The sequence below is a fragment of the Hibiscus syriacus genome, unplaced genomic scaffold, assembly GCF_006381635.1.
Source record: "Hibiscus syriacus cultivar Baekdansim isolate YM2019G1 unplaced genomic scaffold, ASM638163v2 tig00110637_pilon, whole genome shotgun sequence".
Taxonomy (NCBI): Eukaryota; Viridiplantae; Streptophyta; class Magnoliopsida; order Malvales; family Malvaceae; genus Hibiscus; species Hibiscus syriacus.
In genome coordinates this window covers 1,693,456-1,706,846 of record NW_024062808.1, presented here as the reverse complement: position 1 = coordinate 1,706,846, position 13,391 = coordinate 1,693,456, and the positions used below count along the sequence as shown (strand labels likewise).

Below are 13,391 nucleotides of genomic sequence, written 5' to 3'. Positions count from 1 at the left end.
ATGCATTCTTTGAATTTCATGCACGAGAGTGTTGTGTTCGTGATGAAGAGTCTGGTATTGTTCTACTTCGTGGGAAAGAAGAAGATGGCTTGTATTCGTTTGTGGTTGATCCTCAAGTAACAGCCCTTGTTGCTGTTGAGTCAGGTGCTGCGGCTTCGTCTCATGATTCCTATAAGCTTTGGCACAGGCGATTAGGACACCCTCCCATGATAGTTTAGTTAAGATTTGTAAAGACTTGAATGTAAACGTTTCATATGGAATGAATAAAGTGTGTGTTTCATGTCACATGGGAAAGAGTCACAAGTTGCCTTTTCATGATTCAAAAACAGTGTACGAGACACCCTTTCAACTTGTGTTTACAGACCTATGGGGACCAGCACCTGTTACTTCGAATGGCTTCAGATATTATGTTAATTTTGTTGATGCCCATACTAGGCACTCTTGGTTGTATTTGTTAAAGGATAAGACACAAGCCATCACTGCATTTGGGCTATTCCAGCAACTAGTCAAGACTCAATTTGGCTTATCTATCAAGGCAGTTCAAAGCGATTGGGGAGGGGAATACAGACACTTGTCGAGTTGCTTGCTTAAAGAAGGCATTGTGCATAGAGTAACTTGTCCACACACATCAGAACAAAATGGTGTGGTCGAACGCAAACATCGACATATTATTGAGCTTGGATTGGTGCTTCTTGCTCAAGCCTCCATGCCAATACGATTTTGGTCCTATGCAGTCACCACGGCAGTACATTTGATTAACATGCTGCCTACAAAAGTGTTGCAAGGGATGTCTCCTTTTGAGAAGGTATTTGGCAAGAAACCAGACTATGGGGCATTGAAGGTGTTTGGCTGCCAATATTTCCCTCATTTACGACAATTCCTTAAACACAAGCTCGAGTTTCGGTCCCAACCGTGTGTTTTTCTTGGTTATAGTCCCAATCACAAAGGATTTCAATGTCTCGCGCTTGATGGTCGGATATATGTATCACGTCATGTGATATTTAATGAATTAAATTTTCCTTTTGTAGGCGTCACGTGTTCTAGGTCCTCGGTTTGCAAAACTGGTCAGCATCCTCGGTCTCTTGAAGTGGTAACAGATGTAAGAAAATTTAATGCATGTGATAATTCTGCTCCATTGCTTGTAAGACAGAGGTCCAACAGCGACAGACTGTCCCCAGTTGAAGATGACTTAGCAGCTGAGCATGAAGAAGTTTCGAGGACAGCAAGGTCTAGCTCAGGAGACAACAATGTTAATTCAACTGCTCAGCCCCACAGTCCTGCTTATAGTAACTCCAATAATGTTAGTGCACCAGTACCCATTCAAGAGCCGAATGCGGATGATGAGTGTACTACGTCAGTGCAGGTTCAAGATTAGCAAGCAAGTGGTGAACATGCTGCAAACAGGCATCCAATGGTCACACGCAGCAAGTGTGGTGTCTTCAAGCCAAAGGTGTATACCAGTTTTTTTGACGACTCAGTGCCAACGACTGTTCGTACAGCACTTCAATCTTCTTGCTGGAAAGCAGCCATTCATGCCGAGCTCGATGCGTTGCGTGAGAACAAGACGTGGTCTCTTGTTCCCTTGCCAAAAGGACGTGGCATTGTTGGTTGCAAGTGGCTTTTTAAGGTTAAAAAGAATCCAGACGGCTCGGTTCAAAGGTATAAAGCGAGGTTGGTTGCCAAGGGGTATTCACAGGTTCCTGGATACGATTTTAAAGACACGTTCAGCCCAGTCGTGAAGTTTGCTACGCTAAATGTAGTGCTCTCCCTTGCTGTCACCAACAATTGGTCTCTGCGTCAAGTTGATGTAAACAACGCATTCCTAAATGGGGAGCTATCTGAAGAAGTGTTTATGCATCAGCCCCCGGGTTTTGAAGAAGTTGATGTTGATGGGTTGCCCCTCGTCTGCAAGCTGCATAAAGCCTTGTATGGGCTTCGACAGGCTCCCAGAAATTGGCATGATAAGCTCAAGGCTAGTCTTCAACATATGGGATTTGCAGAGTCAGTAGCGGATGTGTCGCTCTTTGTGAAGTGCGTGAACAACCACTACACGTTTGTATTGGTCTACGTGGATGATATAATCATCACTGGCGAGGCTAAGAAAGAGGTAGAGAGGGTGATCCAACTCATGCAACGAGACTTTTCTCTTAAGGACTTAGGTGAGTTGAACTTCTTTCTTGGAATTGAGGTTAAACGAAGCAGTGGAAAACTAGTACTCTCACAAAAGAAGTACATTCTTGAGATACTGGAGAGGGCAGATATGTTGAATGCTAACTCTGCGGCTACTCCAATGGTTGGATCGGCAAGACTGGTTCACGAAACAGGACAAGTACTTACTGACGCCCGTGAATATAGAAGTTTGGTTGGTTCATTGTTGTATGTATGTCACACCCGACCTGATATAGCGTTTAGTGTGAACAAAGCGGCCTAACACATGCATGCACCGTGTGAGGTTCATATAGCAGCAGTGAGACGTATACTCAGGTACCTAGCTGGAACCTTAGAGTATGGCCTCACGTTTGTATCTAGTGAAGCTGGACAAAAGGTCGTTGCCTTTGCGGACGCTGACTGGGGTGGCGATGCAAATGATCGAAGGTCAGTTTCAGGTCATGCTGTGTTTCCTTGGAAAGTGCCCTGTGGTGTGGAGCTCGAAGAAACAAAAGACGGTCTCGAGGTCGACCATGGAAGTGGAATACCGTAGCGTAGCTGATACGGCAGCAGAAGTGACATGGGTCAATGCGTTGCTTGCCAGCCTTGGTGTGAAGCAGCGTGAAGAACCAGTGATCTGGTGTGACAACACGAGTGCCATTGCGATGAGCACGAATCCGGTTTATCATGCACAGTCTAAGCACGTAGACATGGATGTCCACTTCATTAGAGAAAAGGTGGCAGCTAAAGCATTGCGTGTTAGTTATGTTCCAGCAAACTTTTAGCTGGCAGACGGCCTCACCAAACCCTTAACAAAAGCTGCATTTGAAATATTCAGGGCCAAGATGTGCGTGTTACCGTGTTGAAGGAGAAGGAGAAAGTAGAGGGAATATTAGAACTTCTAATAAACAGTTGAGGTTAGTTAGAAGCTGTTAGTGTTGTTTGTAATCGGTTAGTGCAGTTACAACGTTTCTAGAACTGCTGTTAAGCTGGTATAAAGCTATGTACTTGGTTAATGCAAAATGAAAAAAAATATATTCAATGATTCTTGAATTCTGAGTATAGTTCAGCTTTCTAAAATTAGACAAGACGATTGATTGGTTTAAACAATCAACCGATGCAGAATTCAAAAATCTGCCTGGCAGATATTTTTAGCCTTCTAATATAGGAATAGCTATTATCACCCAACTTATGACACAATCAACTAAAGTCATTACAAATATCCATATGTCCTAAACTAACAAGTGAGTTTTCTTCTCCTTCTGATCTTTTTCCATCTTCATGCTCAATTCTCTCCAAACAAAAACATTGACCAACAGTCGTATTGTTATCGGTTGCAATTCTTAATCTAAATCAGAATGAATAAACTGTTAACGATTGACGAGTCAACTTATTCTTATTAACAAAAATTAATCTTAAATTTATTTTTTTATGATATTAAAATTCAGACTTATAACTTTATTTAAAATTTTATTAATTTCAGTATTAAGAATAATAAAAAAAATTGACCTATAAATTTAGTGCAAGCAAACAAGAGCTCAGTGTACGACTTACGATATTGAATTTACCGGCTGTTGGATCGTTGAATCGTCTTTAATTTGGTTGAGCTGCAGTTGAGTTACCTCACTCTCTACGGAGCCTTTAAATTTGCTGGGTGTTTTTATCGAAATATCACTCTTAGACCCAATAATTATCTGTCAGACACTCTCTCCTCTAATATTATTGATCTAGTACCCTTTTTGACACGGTGACAATAAAACGTGGATCGTCAGCCGCGCTTTCTCAGGGTTCTGTCCGAGCTGACGCCAATATGCGCCTTTGCTAAACATCTGACACGTACGGAAGAGTCTTCCATTATTCACGTTGAATTATTGATAATCCATTATTACACGAGCCTGAAAACTTGACTTTCAAACGCTCCCCCTCCCCTATAAATAACAACCACTCTGAATGCAAACATCACCACACTAAAATTACTTGCTTATTCTCACTTCTATCAATTCTTTCTATCAAGCTAAGTAGATTTTGTTATTGTTTTTATAAGGTAAAACTATTTTTATTATATGATATTTATTTTATATTTAATTATTTGAATAAATTTTATTGTACTAATTATTTTGTATTATTTTTTGCAGTTGTAAAATTGGAAAGCGGGATCATACCTCGAGACATTTTGCCAATACGATAACAATATGAAATTGTGTTATTTAAATTATTGTGATTTTTTTTAAATCTTTTGGATTAGTTTATATTTTAATTCATATAATATTTATTTAATTAGGTGTATTTCAATTATTATTTTTGCAGATATAAGACTCTCAATCTTTCAAACTCTCAAATGATGCGTATTTCAACTATTGTTTACTATGATTGAGAAATTCAGGAAGAAGAAACATATGTCGTCTTCGCATCAAATCATTATGTCAGAATATCCTTCAAGAGAAACATCACTCTTGAGGAGCTGATCACTAAAATTTCAAGGAATGTTCATGTTAGAAGTACTAGAAGATTGTCCCAACTTCAGTACAGATTTCCAACCATAATATTTCTGTTAACTTATACAACGTTCGATCTCTTCAATGATGATGATGTTGCTATGATGGTTGATTCTCATAATCAATCTTCATACGCCCACAAATGAATGCGACATTTGTTGAAGTGTCTGCGGTTCATCATGGTATGTCATTATGCTCCCACTATGGGCTAACTCAAGAAGCTGATCAAGTTGACATGTCAACTCAAGTAATGTGTAATGATCTTAACTCATTAATGGGAAATTCACATCATGGTGTCATCCCATCAAGTTCAATGGGGAGACATTCATCAGCAACTTATTACAATTTGTACCAAGGTGGCTCCACAAATAATTCGTATGGCAATATCGCTTCCAGTTCAAGGGAAAGACATTTATCTGCCAATTTCTTTGACCTGAATATGGAGATGTCCTCAACGCAACAATCTATGCAGTACCCATTTGACACGATGCCTTCAAGTTCCATGGGAGGCATTCAATTGTGAGTTTCTTTGACCTCATTATCGAGATGCCTTCAAGTTCAAGAGGATGTATTCAGCTACCAGCTTGTTCGACCTAAATGTCGAAATCATGGAGGAACTCTCATCTCCACCAGAAGAACTTCTTTGTGAGCCAGGTGCAGATGGTACTAAGACTGGACTATTCGTTCAGCCATAACCACCGCAGTTCAACATGGACTTCAATGATGATGATGATGTAGATGAAGTTCCCATAAATACAGTACACACCGAACCTCCAATACACATGTATGAAGCTAACTATGGTGCAATGTATGGCCAGAATTTACAGATATGGCTAATGTTGGTGACTGCGTATTTAACTTATCAGTCAATGATGGCGAGTTATATAAAGAAATGGAGTTTCCATCAAAAGAAGAAGTGATGATGGCAATTAAAAATTACAACATTCACAATTCTGTTCAGTCCAGAGTCGACCGTTCCACCACTAAAAATTATGTTTTTCATTATGTCCAACGTGATAACGGATGCAACTGGATGGTTATTGTATCAAAGAGGAAGAGGAAAAACAATATATGATAACTAACAGTATACAACGGTCCTCACACATTCTATGTTGGAAGGATCAACCAGGATCATCCCAACTTGGACTCTAATATTATCTACCAAGCCATCATGCCAATGGTCAAAGAAAGATCCATATAGGTATTACGATGCTGATTTCAGCTATACAGTCGCAATATGAGTACACCGTCTCATATAGAAAAACATGGAAGGAAAAATAGAATGCCATTAAAAAACTTCATGACGAGTGGGATGCATCTTACGACAAACTACCAAGTTGGTTTAGGGTAGTGCACATATTGAATCCTGGGACAGTTGTCGACTTCGAAACTTTCCATGCATACTACAATGATCAAGTTCTTCACGATTGATGCCAATTCTACCGACTTTTTTGGACTTGCCCACGGTGTATTAATGTTGTGAAATACTGCAAGCCTATGCTCCAAATTGATGGGACATTCTTGTATGGAAAATACAAACAATTTTTACTATTGGAAGCTGTCCAAGATAGTAATCGCAATATTCTTCCACTTTCTTTTGCCCTTGTTGAAGGAGAAGATACAGATTATTGGGTTTTTTCCTCAAAAACTTACGCTTACATGTTGTCACGAGGGAAAAAATCTGTGTCATTTCAGATCACGAAGCTGGGATCAAAGCAGCAATGGATTCTTTGGGTCCAATGTGGCAACCACCCTATGTCCAACATCGATATTGTATCTGACACATTGTTGCTAACTGTCATGGAAAGTTCAAGAAGAATGATGAGCGCCAATTACTTGCGCACATGAGTATGTCAAAATGTATAATTTTATTTTTTAATAATTTTCATTTTTTATGAAAACTTAACAGTAAGTTCTACATTTGACGCTTAGGTTACGAAATATTACCTAAAATATTTGAGTTTGTGCTTCAAGATTTGCTAGGAAAGAATGAACAAGGATACAATTACATCAACCTTATCAACAAAAAATTGTGGACAAATGCATATGATGGTAGATATCGATATGAACACACGACGACCAACTTGGCAGAGGCTATCAATTCGACCTTAAAGTGGGCACGCCAATTACCAGTAACGACTTTGGTTAAAACGACGTATTTTCATTTGGGAGCACTTTTTTCCAAGCTCGAGGACAAATTCAAACTTGGATGTAAAACAGTCATGACTATCACCCAAGATTAGTTACAGATCTACAAAAAAATATTTACTACATCAAATTAAATGTATGTAACAATCTTCTCAAGAACTCATGAATTACTTCGTGTCACAGAGATGTCAAGACCTCTTCAAGGGATTCAAGCTAACTCGTTCAGAGTTAATCTACGAGAAGGGTGGTGTGACTGTGGGTTTTTTCAAGCTCTTAAGTATCTGTGCTCCCATGTCATAGCAGCTTGCTCTCATACCTACCGACTTTCAGAAGTATTTAAGATATATGAATTTGAGTCCCCCCCATAGGTAATGAGAAAGACCCTGATGAGGTTCAGAATTGGCTTCCGATTATACCATATCTGTCCTTATTAAAGAAAGTTCGACCATCCAAAATCCACTCGAATTCATTGTGATATGGATAGTCGGGAGACGTCTAGAGAAAACAAAAGATGTGGGCATTGTAGAAACCTAGGACACAATAGGAAAAAAATGGCCATCTCTTTTGTCATCAAGTAATCGTTGATGTTGTGATGATGTAATTGTTGTTTATGAAATCTAAGTTTGTGTTATTTAATTTTTCATTTACTTTCAATTAATATCATTTGAGCATCACCGAGTAATGGGCTATTAAAGTGAAAATTAAATAAAAACATTACAAAATAAATACATGAAAGCAATACAATTCAAACAATAAAAACAACTAAATAGTAACATTAAATGCAGACAATACAATTCGAACAATTAACTAATAAAAACATTAACAAACAAAATAACTAAAAAAATCATAATTAAATAAAAACTTTACAATTATTGGTAAACAAATAAAATTAAATAAAAACATTACGAACTAAACAACTCTATCGATGCATGTATCTTGAATGTGTTCCGCAGGACGGTAGTTGTCTATGTCGATGAGGATTTATTCGTATAACTTGTTCTTCTTCCTCACTCTCATCATCATTCGGAGCATCTACATTTTATTGATGAGGGATGGATGATGATGTAGCACCTCCATAGAATAAGGACCTTGGAGGTGTATGGCTGACTATTCCACCGCTCACAGAAAACTATGAAAACTGTGAAATCACCGACATCAATGAGTACGAAAACTGCACCGGAGGTGTCAGTGTATGTGGTGAACCTTCACCCACCAAATAACAAGCATATGAACCCTACGTTGGATCTACAGGCATAGAAGTATAATATCTGCCATGAGGGGTCATAAAACCTTGCGATAATGGCATCAGAACCAACTGCGATGGCATCTGACCCTGCTGTAGTTCCATCTGATATGGAAGCGGTGGAATCTGACCTGGTTGTGGTGCTATCTGATATAGCTACAGTGCCATCTAATACGACTGCGATGTCATCTGAAATGATTGCAGAATGTACACGATATAGACAGTGGTTGCGTGATGGTTTGATGCTGCGTGAGGAGAGTAGAAAGTACATGCTCTCCATCGAGTCGGGACGATGATGTTGTGACGGTGGATGTCTTTGTCAACATCGATGAATATTCCCTCACTGTGCTTCCTCGGAAAGTAAGAATGATTTCTGTTTCTGTTGAACCATCATAATAATCATCCTCAGCCGAATAATTATTCATATAGGGTTCCGTACAAAAATGATCCACGTCATCCTCTCACATCATTATTCACTCGATGTGCTTCAGCAGCTAGTCGACTTCTATTTGCCTTGTCTATCGATGATATACATATCGTTCAAATTTTTAGGTTCTTCGGGATAGATTGTATAAAATCAAATTGCCAGAGCACAGATCAGTAGGAGTCACTCGACAATAACATAACATATCACATGGACCACCACCATCCAGATCTAATGGGCCTCTCAAGTGATATGGGATGCAAATCCTAATTTCTTCAGTAGAAATGATCTCATTGAAACTAAAAAAAATATATAATTTTTATCAAAATAATATTCTAATTATATACTATAATTAAAAGAAATAATAAAATTAAATACATACCACTGTACCAGCCTTCTGATCAATGAGTAGTCGAATTTCTCTAATTTTATCTGGTAAATCCCGATGATCTTTTCTTGCACTTGACCACTTATTCAATGCAAAAAATTACATTATATACTCAAGAAAATTATTTATATACGAATTCAATATTAAAATTACCTCAAACTAGCGGGAAAGACCAATGAGTTTTTCACGACCGACATAAAAAGGTATGCGATACGACACCTAAGCTAGAGAAGAGACATCCACCGATAGCATTTTTTCGATAATCAATTGCTCGACACATTTCCCTATATAGAAATGCCAAAACTGCAGAGTCCCAACTGAGTGCGAAGCAACGTGAAAATCTACGAGGTGATGCAACCATATACAATGAACTTGGTTACGCGATTTATCAGGCATCAAAATCTCTCCTATTAGATGTAATATGCAATCCCGTGCATACATTTTAACATGTTTCTCGGAGGGGTTGCAACTCAAATGTTTAAAAGTTATATCCAACCAATTTAATGGTATTCGACCAACGTTGAAATTAGGCGGGACACCTCCAAGATACTTCTCGCACAAGGAATGTCAGTCACCATCCACCACCCCTTAAATCACATCCCCATCTACTAGAAGCCCCAAATATATGGAAACATCCTCCAACGTAATAGTGCACTCTCCACACGGAAGATGGAATGAGACAATCTCCACCTCTCAACCAGTGCAAAATAAGGTTGGGTTCAGGTTACAATGTCCTCATATTCGTACGTAACCGAATCAGCTTGCTAATACACCATATACGAGTTGGTATCTCTAACTTAACGTTATGAATAAATGGATTTATATATGGTAATCTCTAATTTAATAAATATTATACAAATTAATATAAACTAATACTAAAAAATTAAATAAATAAATCATTCACAATAATTAAAATAAAAATATAATTTAAAATTGTTACTATATCAGCAAAATGTCTCGAGATTTGATTCTCATCTAAACGTAGTAACCCATATTCCATTTTATAACTGTAAAAAGTAATAAAAAATTAGTACAATAAAATTTAATAAAATAATAAATAATTAAATAATTATAATATAATAAAAATATTATTCTTAATAGAAATGATGACATGAAGAATGAGAGAATTTGAGATTTGAGTGTAATTTGAGGGTGTGTTGAGTGTGACATTTATAGGAAGAGGGGAGGGGAGACGAGTGGTAGTCAATGTGTTCCTTACGTGGGCAGTTCGGATAGAATCCCGCGAAGTCACGACTGACGATCTGCGTTTTATATCGTGCCAGAAATGGTGTTAGATCGGTAATATTAAGAGAGAGGGTGTATGATAGTTAATTATTGGGGCTAAGGTTTATATTTTTGTAAAAACGCCCATTTACTTCCCTCCCCACTTCTCTTTTCCACTTTATTGCAATTAAATGCTCCCTCTCTCTCTCCTCAAAACCATACATATCTCTCACTCCACAGCCCATACAATTCTATGGCCGCGCCGCCGCCGCCGCCTATGTTATATGGCTTTATCGTACCTGGCTCCTCCGGAGAAATAATGCAGCTGAACGGTCTCATTCTTCGTCTTTCTTCATCTGAGAATGCGAAGCCGAGTATATAAAAAATGTTGATCCTTTCGATAACGCTGATTGTTTCGGTTTCTCTCTGTCTTCTTTTGCGGCATCTGAACCGGCGTTGTCTGCGTTCACATCTCTCGTTCCTCGACTTCTACTATCCGCGCCTCCGCTTCCAGTCACCGTGTCAGTCCGGAGAAATCGCCGACGGATTTGTTGCTCGTTCTCTTCCTCTTTTCACTTTCTCCTCCATCACTCGCCGCTCCAGCAATGTTTTGACCGGTGATTGCGCTGTTTGTTTGTCGAAGTTGAACCGGAGGATCAACTCAGGCTGTTCCTCTCTGTTGTCACGCGTTTCACGCTCACTGCATCGATACGTGGCTTGCGTCGAACCAGACTTGTCCTCTGTGCCGTTCTCCGCTCTTCACTTCCGAATCGGATCTCATCAAGTCATTGCTTAAGTCCTCTAATGCGGCTGGGCCGATCGGAAATTGCGGCAGAGATAGTTTCCGGCTTGAGATCGGCTCGGTAAGTCCGACGACAGCCAGGCTCGGAATCAGTGGCAAAGCAGGTCTTACTCCATTGGCTCTTTTGATTACATTGTAGAGGAAGAATCAGAGGTGACCGGAATCAAACCATCAAAGAAACGTGCCGAAAAGAATTTTCGCCGGAGCTGATGCAGCTTCGGAAGCGAGCCTAGCCGCTGAGGTAGCCACCGGAAGGAGTTGGTTTAAGGAATACGTAGAGGCTCTCTTCTTCATTGTCGTCTCGAGCGTTATCATTTCGTAGCTCAGGCAGGTTTTTCACCGGAAGTAGTCGTCGAAGCGATATCGCCGGCCCATCGGCGGTGATTATGACGTGGAAGCCAATCGCATCGGCGAGGAAATCAGCGAAATGTTTCGTTGGTTCTCAGGGGTATAATAGTAAAATTGGAATTCGAACTTTGAACCTAGGGACATGTCCGCCGCTTCCCTTCTTTTCGCTTCGATTTGTAAAACGGGTGTATTATTTGTTGTTTATTAGGAAGAGGTAGATTGGGTGCGGTAGGATCCAACATCATTAAAATTCGTCACTCTCCTAAGGGCAATAAATATTGCAAGCATTTTTTTTTATATTATTATTTGATTCGTCAATCTATAATTTAGATAGTATTATAAAGATTTATTATACGAATTATTTTTAATTTAATTTGTGCGGTTTATAATGCCGAAATATAAATTTGTTGATGATGAAGTGATTTTCATCGACTATTGACAGTTTCATTGATTTATCAAAGAGCCACAAATGATGAAAGAACGATCATTGATTGGTGTTTTGTATTAAAGGTGTCAATCATGGAGTATGAAAGATGAAAACAGGTTATAAGGTTTTAGCCCCTTTTTAGTCTTAATTGAGATATTTATAGTTTTTGAACCACTTTTTATAATGTTTTGATATAACAATTTAAGACAAAATGTTTTTGGACTTAAATTGAATTATTCAAAGTTTTCAAAAATAATTCAAAGTCCATTAAAAGTGAATTTTAGCACAAAACAATTTTTCACGTACAAGAAGTACCGATATTGTTCTTACATTATCGATACTATATGAACAATATCGATATTGTTCATGTGGTACCGATACCCAAGGTAAAAGAAGTATTGATACTCTCAAGGTAGTATCGATACTACCGACATTGTTCAAATTCCAGAATGCAAAAATTGTATCGATACCCAAAGGGGTACTGATACTACTTCACAGTAGTATAATACCATAGACTTAGTCGATACCATCAGACCCAACAACAGCTAGTTAACAACTAGTTCATTTAAAAAATAAGGATATCGATACTCCTTATAGAGTACCGATACCCTGTTCTAGACAGTTTTGTTTTGCAGAGAAAAGCATCCCCAACGACCTAAAAGACTCCCAACGGCTATAACGGCCACAACTTCATTCCAACATATAAATACAAGTTCAAGACACTTGAAGAAGTGTCAGAACACTATCCAAGAATTAAACATAAGGTAAGAGCTTTTCACTCTTTATTCCTATTCTCTTGTACATATTAGTGTTTTAGTGAGCTTATTGTAAACACCTTCCTTGTTAGAGGTTTTATTTGTTTACATTCTTTTTCTTGTAAAAGGGTTTTGGTTCTATCTAAGTCTGTTAAAGCTAAGGAGTTTTGTAAATGTTATCTCTTTGTCATTGAAAAGAAAGAACAAATTAGTGAATTTATTAGAAAATCCTAGTGAGGACCTAAGGTAGTGGAGGTAGACTTAGTTGAGAAGTCGAACCACTATAAATTTTGTGCAAAATTGTCTATCCTTTTTTCTCTCCTACTCCTAAACAATCTTGTCAATTCACTCTCTTGAACATTTTTCGGTTGTTCAAATTGAGCCTCTTCGATCTTAAAAATTGGTATCAAAGCTTAACTCATTAGAAGGCTCACAATCCTTGAGACGATCTTCGAAAAAGCTCTACCGATTCCTGATGTAACCGAAAGAGATGGCTTCGACCTCAGGCTCTTATTATGTTGAAGATTCTCAACCGGTCACAAACCACCCTACTTCAGTGGAGAAAATTATGCCTATGAAAGAATATAACGATGCTCTTCATTCAAGCTAATGATCTAGAGCTTGGAACTCAATCATGAAGGGTACTCCACTCCACCTGGTGAGATGGACGGAGTGAGAGAGAAGAAAAAGTTTCAGCTTAATGCTAAGCCTATCACATCCTCTTTTGTGCTCCGGATGAATATGGAAGAGTCTCATCTTGTTCCAATGAAAAGGAGATATGGGACAAGCTCAGAGTCACTCATGAAGGAACCGATGAAGTGAGGGAAACCAATATAAGTCTTCTCAACCATAACTACGAGAATTTCAAGATGAAACCCGATGAAGATATCAAAGCTATGACGTATAGATTTTTCGTGATTGTCAACGATCTCAAGGGATTTGGAGAAGTAATCTCTAATGAAAAGCTTGTGAGGAAGATGATCTACGCT

General features: G+C 38.5%; 1 pseudogene; it reads left to right on the top strand.

Moving 5' to 3' along the window:
* Nucleotides 1-10,455: 10,455 nt before the first annotated feature.
* Nucleotides 10,456-11,400, top strand: LOC120136749 (annotated as a pseudogene).
* Nucleotides 11,401-13,391: the final 1,991 nt, after the last annotated feature.